General features: G+C 46.7%; 1 long non-coding RNA gene across 6 annotated transcripts in view; it reads right to left on the minus strand.

The window, feature by feature from the left end:
- The window catches only part of LOC138436702 (uncharacterized), a 480,161-nt gene that overhangs the window by 105,787 nt on the left and 361,516 nt on the right, over positions 1 to 12,858 (minus strand). For 4 of the 6 annotated variants that reach the window (XR_011255535.1, XR_011255534.1, XR_011255536.1 and 1 more), the window contains one exon: positions 11,251 to 11,404. The exons of 1 other annotated variant lie outside the window; for it this stretch is intronic. This is a non-coding gene — a long non-coding RNA (uncharacterized lncRNA). Of the gene's footprint in view, positions 1 to 11,250; positions 11,544 to 12,858 lie in introns of those variants that run through there. One more of the 6 variants, XR_011255539.1, reaches the window with a different exon arrangement.

A 12,858-nucleotide genomic window follows, 5' to 3' on the forward strand; every position in this document is an offset into this window, starting at 1 on the left:
AAGGGACTTTAAGTGAGGCCTAGGCCCCAAAGGGGCCACCTGACCTGCCTTCTGAGAAATCTGTGTGCAGGTCAGGAAGCAACAGTTAGAACTGGATATGGAACAACAGACTGGTTCCAAATCAGGAAAGGAGTACGTCAAGGCTATTTATTGTCACCCTGCTTATTTAACTTCTATGCAGAGTACATTATAAGAAACACTGGTCTGGGTAAAGCACAAGCTAGAATCAAGATTGCCGGGAGAAATATCAATAACCTCAGATATGCAGATGACACCATGACACCACACTTACAGCAGAAAGCAAAGAAGAACTAAAGAACCTCTTGATGAAAGTGAAAGAGGAGAGTGAAAAAGTTGGCTTAAAGCTCAACATTCAGAAAACGAAGATCATGGCATCTAGTCCCATCCCTTCATGGCAAATAGATGGAGAAACAATGAAAACAGTGACAGACTTTATTTTTGAGGGCTCCCAAATCACTGCAGATGGTGATTACACCCATGAAATTAAAAGACGCTTGCTCCTTGAAAGAAAAGTTATGACCAGCCTAGACAACATATTAAAAAGCAGAGACACTACTTTGCCAACAAAGGTCCATCTAGTCAAAGCTATGGTTTTTCCAGTGGTCATGTATGGATGTGAGAGTTGGACTATAAAGAAAGCTGAGCACTGAAGAATTGATGCTTTTGAACTGCAGTGTTGGAAAAGACTCTTGAGAGTCCCTTGGACAGCAAAGAGATCCAAGCAGTCCATCCTAAAGGAAATCAGTTCTGAATATTCACTGGAAGGACTGATGCTGAATCTGAAATTCCAATACTTTGGCCACCTGATGTGAATAACTGACTCATTTGAAAAGACCCCAGTGCTGGAAAAGATTGAAGGTGGGAGGAGAAGCAAATGACAGAGGATGAGATGGTTGGATGACATCACTGATTCAATGGACATGAGTCTGAGTAAACTCCGGGAGTTGGTGATGGACAGGGAGGCCTGGCGTGCTGCAGTCCATGGTGTCACAAAGAGTCAGACCCGACTGAGTGACTGAACTGAACTGAGGCCCCAGAGGTGGGTTTGCCCTCACAAGGCTGCAGGGAGGATTCAAGACCGGCCCTCAGAAGTTGGTGTCTCTCCAGGTCTTCTCAGGGGACACGGACATCCCACCCACTTGTGGGACTGGAAGAGTTTTTTCATCTAGACTTGAGGTTTATGTTGTGATGACTACTGTGAATTCAGAGTCCTCTCCAGATCAAACTGAATCTTATTCCCAGAGCACCATCCTAGGAGGAGCTAGTCTTCCTCTCACTATCTTGCTGAGTCAGGGGGACAGGAGCTGAGCCTCCAAGGCCAGGAGGCAGGATCTGACTTGGCAAGAGGAGAGAGGTTGAAGGGCACTTGGGTAGGATGAAAGGTTTGAACAAGGCGCTGGGGAAACATCTTACGGAGATGGACGATCCTTGACACTGAGCTGCAGCAGCCTCCTAGAAAGTCTGTACTGGTATATATAGGACTGTGGGAAGCAGGGGTGGGGCTGGACCGCACTTTAGCCTGGAGAAAAGGACACAGTGTCAAGGCCCAGAGGCAGCTTAGGGACAGTGTCAGCATGAGCATGCGTGTATGCCTGCATGCTCAGACGTGTCCAACCCTTTGCAACCCCATGGACTATAGCCCAACAGGCTCCTCTGTCCATGGGATTTCCCAGGCAAGAGTACTGGAGTCGGTTGCCATTTCCTTCTCCAGAGGATCTTCCCGACCCAGGGATTGAACCTGCGTCTCTTATGTCCCCTACATTAGCAGGCAGACTCTTTACCACTCAGATCATCAATTTCCTCTCCGTCTCTCCCCGGGCCACATCTTCCTCCTTTTCAGAAACTGAGGTTAGAGCTCACCCAGAGCACCAGTAGTCTGTCCAGACCAATCAAGAATATGCCTCTTCCAGGGAAGACCAACTCCCCATCTCCAACCTCTAGTTCAGACAATGATTTCCACTGCCAAGAAAAAAAAAAAATTATCATGCAAATCGGGCCAAATTGAAAATCTGTTCATCACTTCTTCTGGTGTCTAGGGTCTCTCGTTGGGGAATTTTTAAATGGCTCAGCTCATCTGAAGCCAAAGAAGAGAGAGGAGACAGATGGAGTCATGCATTTTTACGGAGATTCTTAAGACTTGTCCTTGTGGAAATCCCCCCTGCCCATCCACACTGCAGTGGGGAAGTCTCATTCCGTGACCTACTCTTACTAAAGACATTTCTCCCCGCACCTGACAGCGCAGGCATGTTTCTGCGGGGACTCACTTGCACAGTGGGCTTCAGGAGGGTTGTTTCTCACACAGCTAGCTCAGAAAAATCCAAGGCCTGCTTGCCAAAAAAAAAGCAATCTTTTTGCTGCACAACAGAATGCAAGTGTCGGTTTTAACAAGAAAACGTCCACTGGTAGTGGGACTTTTTGTCAGTTAAAACCAACTCCATGCAAGAAGTGAAAAAACTGGGAGTGAGCCAGGCTCCACCCAGAATCCTTGTCACATTTCTGCATGGAAGCTCCAATTTAGAGTCCTTGGGATTCCCTTGTGTGAGCTCCTCTGGGCAGAGTCTCGTGGCCATGGAACCTGGTTGCAGAATCTGACTCAGTATCTAGTCCTCAAATACCTGGCAAATGGAGCCTGGCTCTCCAAAACTGCCCTTGGACTACAATCACTCCGCCAAGCCTGGCTCTGATTGGGGTGGTAGCCAGGGTGCTACAGAAAAACAAAAGGATCTAAGTGCATATATGGAGGGAAAGATTTATTTTAAGCAACTGGCTCATGGGACTGTGGGGAGGGCGGCTGGCAAGTCTGAAATTTGTAAGGCAGCCTGGTAGGCTGGTAATTAAGAATGGGTGCTTCAGTCTTGAGTCTGAATTCTGCAGGGCAGCAGGCTGGAAACACTGGCAGGCTGTCAGTGTGATGGTCTTGAGGAGAATCCCTTCTAAAAACTTTGGTCTTCACACTTAAAGCCTCAGCTGATTGGGTGAGGGTCATCCAATCAGTAATGGACAGTAATCTGCTTTACCAAAAATTTACTGATTAAAATAGTATCTAAAAATTACCTTGACAGCAGCATCTCCAGTGATGTTTGACCAAATAATTCGGCACCATAGCTTAGCCAGGATGACACATAAATGAACCATCATACTCAGCATACTCTGCTCTCCGACCATCACATTTAAGCCTGCCCACCTATACCTCTGGCAGTACCTGCTCCTTCTCCTTGGGCTTACTTACTCATCATCAGCTCTGTGCTCTGTCAAGCTACCCATCCCAGTGCTCTCCAAAGCATCCCTACCCCAGCTCTCTTCAAATCCTTCCTTCCTCCTTCAAGACCCAATTCCAGTCCCAATGCCTTGATAGAAGTCTTCCTAGCCTTTCTAGGCCACATGTGTCTCCCTCAGGACTCTTGAATCCCCAGGTGTCCACAGCACAAACCCAGCCTTGATCACATACTTCCTGAACTCCTCTTTTCCCTAGCCTCATTTTTTAGTTACAAGACCTCCACCTCCCACATAGCGGAGGGCTGGGAAAATTGCAATGGATACAAATATCCATCTGTTGGGGATTTTCTCTACAAAGAAGGTAGAGCAATGGTAAAGCATTGGGTTAAAACACAAAGCTAAAACAAAACAGAAAAGGCAGAGAAAACGTGGAAGTCTTTCTCTTTGAAGTGAGTCAAAACCAAAAATTGAAGGGGGGTGGGTAGGTTGAAGAAGGTGATGTCATTATAGATAAACACACCCTCTGGCTCTGGCCCCTGGCAACCTGTGAAAACTCAGGGTATTCTGGCCCTGCCACGGAGCTGCTCCTGAGCTGCAGATGGGGTCTCTGGCAGGCATCTGGACTGCATTAAAGGAGGACTGAGTGATTCACTCTACAGAGACCTCTCCAAACAGACAAGTTCAAAGTTCTGCTTTTAATCGATTCAGTGTGTGATATCACTGGGCAGCATTTCCTCCCAAGATAAGGGCAGCATTGATTATCAGATATGAAGTACAGCAGCCTTGAACAGCCAGGAGCCCCCTGCCAGAGCAAAAGGGCTGAAACCAGCTTCAGGAGGGGGCTGCAGGCTCCTACTTTGCCTGTATGAGTACAACTCCCAGCTCAGCTCCAAGCCTGGAGGTGGGAGGGGCCCAGAGCCTCCCCACTGTGAGTCAGGTCCCAGCCTCCCCACTGTGAGTCAGGCCCCAGCCTCCCCACTGTGAGTCAGGTCCCAGCTTGTGAGGAGAGAAGAGGAAGGGAGGCATAGAGAACTGAGTCTGCTGGTCACCCCCAGCAGTTGTAACTGGGCATTTCTGAAAGGCGAAGCGTGGCAAATCTCAATGCCTGCTCCATCTCACTTAATGTATTAATATCAGTTCAGTTCAATTCAGTCGCTAAGTCTGACTCTTTGCAACCCCATGGACTGCAGCATGCCAGCCTTCCCTGTCCTTTACTATCTCCCGGAGCTTGCTCAAACTCATGTCCATTGAGTCGGTGATGCCATCCAATCATCTCATCCTGTCATCCCTTCTCCTCCTGCCTTCAATCTTTCCCAGCATCAGGGTCTTTTCCAATGAGTCAGATCTTTACATCAGATGGCCAAAGTATTAAAATTAACAATGGCACCCCACTCCAGTACTCTTGCCTGGAAAATCCCATGGATGGAGAAGCCTGGTGGGCTGCAGTCCATGGGGTCGCTAAGACTCCGATACGACTGAGCGACTTCACTTTCACTTTTCACTTTCATGCATTGAAGAAGGAAATGGCAACCCACTCCAGTGTTCTTGCCTGGAGAATCCCAGGGACGGGGAAGCCTGGTGGGCTGCCGTCTATGGGATCGCACAGAGTCGGACACGACTGAAGTGACTTAGCAACTTAGCACGCCAAGTGCTATGGAGTAACTGACAGCCCTGAGCCCTGCCTATAGGGGGTGCCCATTTCAGCAGGGAAGAAAGATGACAATCACTAAGGGAAATTAGGCTGATCAATTTTTAAAAGGCAGAGTGACATCATGGGAGTGGAAGGTTTTTCTGGTTGGCCAGAGTTAGGGGAGTGTGAAGATTTTACCTCTAATTGCTCAGCTATAACCAAGGCTTCCAACACTGCCTTTACTCCTTAGCCTGTCCTGTCCTGGTCAGCTTCTAGAGGCTTGGCTCAGCCTGGGGAGGGCCAGTACCCAGATCTTAGACTGGATTAGAAGCCCTTCCTATATGCTCATCCTATGATCAGTGATACTTAGACATTGTATTAAAAAGCAGAGACATCCTTTTGCCTACAAAAGTCCGTATAGTCAAAGCTATGGTTTTTCCAGTAGTCATGTACGGATGTAAGAGTTGTACCATAAAGAATTGATGATTTTGAATTATGGTGTTAGAGAAGACTCTTAAGAGTCCCTTGGACTGTAAGGAGATCAAACCCATCAATCCTAAAGGAAATCAACCCTGAATATTCATTGGAAGGACTGATGCTGAAGCTGAAGCTCCAATACTTTGGCCACCTGATGTGAAGAGCCGACTACTGGAAGAGACCCCAGTGCAGGGAAAGACTGTGGGCATAAGAATAAGGGAATGACAAAGGACGAGATGGTTGGATGGCATCACTGAGTCAATGCACATGAGTTTGAGCAAGCTCCGGAGATGGTGAGGGACAGTGAGGCCTGGCGTCTATGATGTCACAAAGCATACGTGGTGTCTATGTCATGTCTGTGTCGCAAAGCAGATGTGACTGAGTGACTGAACAACAATGATCAGTGATCACCACCACCACCCACGTTACTTCTCATGCTGTATTTTAATTGCCTGTTTCACTTCCAGTCTCATCTGCTGAACTCTAAGTTCTTTGCTTTCATTGGAGCATTCATTGGAAGGACTGAGCCTGAAGCTGAAACTCCAATACTTTGGCCAGCTGACGCAAATAACTGACTCATTTGAAAAGACCCTGATACTGGGAAAGATTGAAGGCAGGAGGAGAAGGGGACAACAAAGGATGAGATGGTTGGATGGCATCACTGACTCAATGGATGTGTATCTGAGTAAACTCCAGAAGTTGGTAATGGACAGGGAGGTCTGGCATGCTGAGGTCCATGGGGTCACAAAGAGTTGGAAATGACTGAGCAACTGAATTGAACTGAAGTTCCTTGCAGGCAGGGGCATCTCAGTTTCACTCACCGTTTTACTCGTAGAGCCTACAGTTAACAGGGCACATAGCTGGCTACAGCTATAAGTACCCCCTGCTTAATAAGAATTTATGAAAACTTTGCTAATAATCATAGCTGGCATTGTTTGAACAGGCATTATGTGTCAGACACTGCTAAGCACTTGGCAAACATGGGCTCATTTAGTCCTTGCAATAATCTTTTGAGTGTGGCATTATTATCCCCCTCATGCAAATAAGGGGCCCGAAACCCAGAGAAACTAAGTAATCTGTCCAAGGTCACACAGCTTGGCTAGATTCAAACTCAGAGCTGTCTCTGGTCCCCACGGGTGCTGGCCTGAGTTCCCCTGGAGTGGAAGTGTGTTCTCTAAGTGTATAAGGAGCAGTAAGTGCTTCTAGCCAGATGTGGAAAAGATCCACAGTTTTGAGTGCCTGACAGACACATCCATGGATCTGCAGTTATCAGGATCTAAAGCTCCAGGGATGGTGCTCCTAAGCCCACAGCATCCTCAGTAAGGAGGTGAAAGCAGATACCAGACTCTACGAGGTTTCTCCCAGAAGAAGATAGAAGCCAAAGGCAGGTCCTAGGAAAGCGATGGGAGTGTCAAGCATCATTGCCCCCTGAGGTTCTTGGCTTCTCTCTCAGGATCATCTAGGCTTTCCCTGAAACTTGGGGTCTGATGCATGCAGGAAGCCTCAGAGCCAGTCTCAGACTGAGCTGGATCTGCGGCAAGAAGCAGAGGGATACAAAGAAAGCTTGTTGTCACTGTGAGGGTCAGGGCACCAACTAACACAGACAAGAAGTGCAGGCACAACCATGCCAGTGATTCACCTGCTGTCACAGGGCAAGCCCTAAGTGGGACGTGCTGAAACATCATAGACCGATCTGACTGCGGAGGTGTGCTTCTCCCCAAAGAGCTCCTTCCGCCTGCTGCTACTCCCTTGTGGAAAATTAAGACAGGAGCTTGTCATCACCGAAGGAAAGAAATGCAGCCTGCTCGTTTCATCACAAAACTCCTGCAAGCCTGTAGCAAATGGCCTCTATTCTTTCCTTCCACCTGATTTATACGGAAGCCATTGTTCACCCTGATGGTGCTCAATATATCACCAGAATGAACACTGTGCATCTCGGTATCTCACCCTCCAAAGCCTCATAGAAAAATGGATGCTAATGAAGAGACCTTCCATGTTTTCCTAAGAAGGCCATCACCTCTGATAATACAGAGGACTTCGGCAGTTCAATAAAGGCAATAAATCAACACAATTTATTAAACACAACAAGCACTTTCCTGGGCAAGTGCTCAGAAAGAGTCCAGAACAGCATGTCACCAGCCCTCAGAATGGGAAAAGGTTCTGGTAGCTACTTAGTATGAACAAAGTTTCAACAAATGCCTCAAGAGAGAGTTCAAACCAGGAACAGTGACGCTCATAATCACCCCATCCCAATCTCTAGCAGAGCTCTCCCTGTGGGATCCTCATCTGTGCTCTTTAGACAGAATCCAATTTACCATCCTTTCTACAGAAACACCCAGATCAGCTCCTGGGACAGAGCTAGAAAATGTTCAAGTGAACAAGGGCAAATTCTGCTGTGCAAATGAAAGCGTGAGTGAAGCGAGATCAAATGCAACGGGTCTCAAGGACACAGGAACCAGTTCTTGAATCTGCCCATTGTCTTCCTAGATACAGAACAGTGAATGGTCCCCCATCCGTGGCATGAAAGCACCCCAGAGGAGAGCCCACATCCCAAGTCTGAACATGTAGATAGAGCTGGTATAACAACCCATCAGAGCAGGCAGACCACAAGTATCTGCTTCCTCTGTGAGCAAGAGTTCCTAAAAGAACCCCTGCATTGATAAAGATGTGATCACACTTCTCCCCAGCAAAGGCAAGGCTGGGACTGCCACACCCTCACCTCAGCTCCAGTTCTGTTCTTATCTTTTCCCCCGAAGGCCATTGAAAGAGAGAAGGGCCATGGCAGGGCTGCTGTGGGGTGACGGCAGGGCCTGGCCTGAGAATGGACTCCTCCCTGGGCAGGGAGATTTTGTGAAAACACTGACTCTCGACATCATCCATCCTTCCATTCACCCATTCACCCATCTACCAACTCATTCATCCACGTATTCATCTATCCACCCATCTATTCATTTACCCCCAAATGTTTGCTGAAGGCCTCACTGCAGTCAGGATTCTGGAAATGCAGTGGGTCTCTCGAGGATTCAGGGCATATAAGAGAAGATAAAATAGCCTGCTGATCAGTGATATGATAGAAACAATATGAGCTCTGCAAGCACTATCCCTGGCCCTCATGTCAGCTGTGTCTTTGGGTAAATTTTGACACCTTCCTGCCTCCAATGCCAAACCTAGAAGACAGGGGTTACCAGGGTACCTACCTAATAGATTCTTTGTGAGGACTAAATGAAATCATCGATGTTTCCTAAAGAATGATAAGGCATACCATCAGGAGTAGAGAAAATTATTTTAGTTGGAGCAGGGGAAAACTTTGATCTAATATACATATATCTTTCAGTAAAAAATAATGTCAAATTCAATTTCACAAAGAAGATAAATCTTAAGTTTTATCCTTAAGATAAACCTAAAGTTTTTATCTTAAAATAAACCTAACATTTAAGTCTACACAGATCACGAAAGGTCTTTGCCATACATGTTACTGACAAAGGGACAAATGAGCTTGTATACAGAATATATAAAGAATTTCTACAAATCAATAAAAAGATTACAAAACAGATGAAATGGCACAATCATTGGAAGGCTGATTTGACACTATCTCCTGCAACTGAATGTCACAGTGCATAACCCAGCAATTATACTCCTAAATGTATCTTCAGCATACAGGTGTTTTAACAAGTATGTACAAAGAGATTACTACTACCATTATTTGCAATAGAAATTGGAAACAACACAAAAAAGGTTCACAAATAGCAGAATAAATAAATAAATAATAACAGCAGAATAAATACATAATGGTGCTGTACTCATGCAATGGGATCCTAGGCAGTAAGGAAAATGAAAGATTCCCAGTTGTACGCAATCACAGAGCCATGCTCTGAAATACCACACTGAATTAGAGCAATCAGAGGCACACAGGGCTTCCCCGGTGGTTCACTGGTTGAGAGTATGCTTGCCAATGCAGGGGACACAGGCTTGATCCCTGCTCCAGGAAGATTCGACACGCTTCGAGGCAACTAAGCCCGTGAGCCACAGCTACTGAGCCCTAGGTCTAGAGCCCGTGCTCTGCAATGAGAGAAGCCGCCGTGACGAGAAGCCTGCGCACTGCAACCAGAGAAGCACCCGCTTGCTGCAATTAGAAAAAGCCCATACCAATGAAGACTTAGCACAGCCAAAAATTCAATTAATAAAAGAAATCAGATACACACAAACACAGCGCACTCTCGGATTCCATATGTGTAACGAGCAAGCTAAACAAAAGAGTGAGAGTCGGAATAGACGTACCTCTGGCCAAACAGTCAGGGAGCATGAGGAGAGTGTCCGAGGCCCTTGCCCTGTTCTGCTTCTTGACATTTCGTGATTATTTCTTGATTTATGCTGTTTACACTTTTCAATATGTTATTTTCATAATTTTTAATATAAATTTATTTATTTTAATTGGAGGTTAATTACTTTACAATATTGTATTGGTTTTGCCATACATCAACATGAATCCGCCACAGGTATACACGTGTTCCCCATCCTGAACCCCCCCTCCCACCTCCCTCCCCGTACCATCCCTCTGGGTCATCCCAGCGCACCAGCCCCAAGCATCCAGTATCATGCATCGAACCTGGACTGGCGATTCATTTCATATATGATATTATGCATGTTTCAATGCCATTCTCCCAAATTATCCTACCCTCTCCCTCTCCCACAGAGTCCAAAAGACTGTTCTATACATCTGCGTCTCTTTTGCTATCTCTTCTACAGGGTTATCATTACCATCTTCCTAAATTCCATATTTATGCATTAGTATACTGTATGGGTGTTTTTCTTTCTGGCTTACTTCACTCTGTATAATAGGCTCCAGTTTCATCCACCTCATTAGAACTGATTCAAATGTATTCTTTTTAATGGCTGAGTAATACTCCATTGTGTATATGTACCACAGCTTTCTTATCCATTCATCTGCTGATGGACATCTAGGTTGCTTCCATGTCCTGGCTGTTATCAAGTAAATACATGGGTGTATGATTCTAGCAAAATTGTGAAGATAATGACGCTTAAAGATGGGGACATACTGAGGTGACAAAACTCACTAATCTTCCCAAGATACAGATCCTATTCTGTTTGCTTCACATAAATCGTGTCGCTTAGTTGCCACAGCAATCCCAGGGAGGAGGCAATACTGTTAGCCCCCATTTTACAGATGCAGGATCTCAGGCACAGGAAAGGTCAGCAACTTGCTCAAGGTCAGCCTACTAAGCTAGCAGCAAAGCTAAGCTTCAAAGCCAGGCCATCAAGCACCGAGTGATGATGGTCGTGCTCTCTACTGTCTCCCCATGCTGCCCTCACCAAAGGACCAGCACAACTAACACACAGTCATGCTCATTCTGTATTGACTCATGTTACTACAATTGACAGCCTTTCCTTTTGATTCCCTGCCATCTGCCCAGGGAACCTTCCCATCATCCATCATTCCTCTCCCAATTTATTCTGTGTTAAGGTTTTGATACTCTCCCCCATTCCCCAAATTTTGTGTCCACATTTCAAGAAGCCTAGTGAAACACTGCCTATGTGGAGCGCCTGCTTGTGCTGCTGCTAAGTCGCTTCAGTCGTGTCCGACTCTGTGCGACCCCATAGACAGCAGCCCACCAGGCTCCCCCGCCCCTGGGATTCTCCAGGCAAGAACACTGGAGTGGGTTGCCATTTCCTTCTCCAAGGCATAAAAGTGAAAAGTGAGAGGGAAGTCACTCAGTCGTGTCTGACTCTTAGCGACCCCATGGACTACAGCCTACCAGGCTCCTCCATCCTAAGGGATATCAAAGGCATAACAACCCAGCCTTCTGAAACATAAAAGCAAATAGCCAGGTGGGTATCCATGATATAATATGTTCACCACAAGCACACAAAATGGAATTTAGCCTCACCTGAGATGGCTGGCTGGTAAGACCACCAAAAGCAGTCCAGCATAAGGGCTGAGGTGTCCACGTGGGCTCTTCCTTGGGACCCTGCAGGAGTGTGGGCACTGATGGTGGCCGATCACAGGGAAATTCTACTGTGAACAGCAGGCCTCTTTACCTCCTAGAAAGAAGTCAGAGATGGATGATGCAAATGCATTCAGAAAGAAGCCGGGGGGAAATGGCTCACAAATAGAAAAAGCAAGGAGAGGCTCCCAGGGTCCCAGGGCTTGAGGATGTTGTCTGAAATAGACTCAAGATCCAGCTGTTCTCAGGAAGCATCGCCTTTTGAAAATGTGAGGTCATCCACCCGGGAGGAGACACCCCTCCCCTGAGCCCCCTCCAGAGCTGGAAAGCCTGGTGGATTTGTCGTCTGAAGGCCACCATTCTGGCTCTGAATATCCACACAGTCCTTTTGGTGCTAAATTTATTTGTCATCACTGCCGCAGCCTGTTTAACTATAACTAATGGGTGTACTCATACTAAGTGACATGCCATTGGAAATCCCCCTCCTCCAACTGGAAATATCTATAAAGATGCTGGGCCAGGAAGCAACAACGCTTAGGGAGAGCAAGCTATTATGGTTGAGGCCCCACTCGGATGGAGAAACTTCACTCAAGAAATGTCCCCCAGGACACTTGTGTGGACAGCCCCAGCCTTCAGGCAGTGGGGAGGGGATGTCCTATTTGTGAGCTCCATTTCTGAAAGCTTGATGACAGGGGCAGAGTCTCCCCCTCTCCTGGCCTCCTGGAGAGATGTGATTTCTCATGCACATTATTAATGAGCTTCATCCTCAAGTTATTCTGGCTGCATGTGGAGTTTAGAGGACTTGGGAGCACAGCTTGGCAGGCAAGAGAGGCTTTAAAATGCAGTACTTCCCCAGCCTGTTTTTTTAAAAAATGCAATATCAAAGAAGAAATCAGAGAGTATGGGGTGGGGGGGGGTGGGGAGGGGGCAGTAGCAAAAATGGGTTGAAAAGAGTAAAATGAGGAAAAAAACTAAAGAAGTTTTTAAAAGAAATATGTATGTATATTTGTATACATACATATCCAGCTCCCTTTCTGTTCTTCCCTGTTCCTCCCAGCCTTGGGGTCAGTCCTTTCTGGCCAGGAAAGCCCTCCTCTCTTCTCTGTCTGCTCATTCCCTGCAGGTCTTACAGGGCTACCCAATCATCAAATATTCTCTGTTGACTTTCCCAGATCTCAGAGCACTTTTCCTCCTGGAAATTCCTTCCTAGCAGCCATGTGGAACTTCTTTCATTTAATCATTCATCAAAATAGGTATGGATGCCTTGCTGTGAAGTAATTGTGGCAGACGCGAATCCTAGGTCTTAGATAAGGCAGTTTTCCCTGTGGGTATCCTGTCTTGTTAGAGAGGCTGAGAACCTGAAAGTAGGAAGCACGGTGGGTTCGTGGCCACGAAGCCCAGCGCCCGGCACATGTTGGCCCCTCAGGGAATGCCTGCTGGATAGCCAGTTGAACTCAGCATGATGGAGAGTGGCTTTGCTTGCTCTTTTCCAGAGACCCCCGAGAGGATGCTGTCAATAGCATCTTGGCTCATCTTCCCAGAGGGCAGCTT

The sequence above is a fragment of the Ovis canadensis genome, chromosome 3 (genome assembly GCF_042477335.2).
Source record: "Ovis canadensis isolate MfBH-ARS-UI-01 breed Bighorn chromosome 3, ARS-UI_OviCan_v2, whole genome shotgun sequence".
NCBI classification, from domain to species: Eukaryota; Metazoa; Chordata; class Mammalia; order Artiodactyla; family Bovidae; genus Ovis; species Ovis canadensis.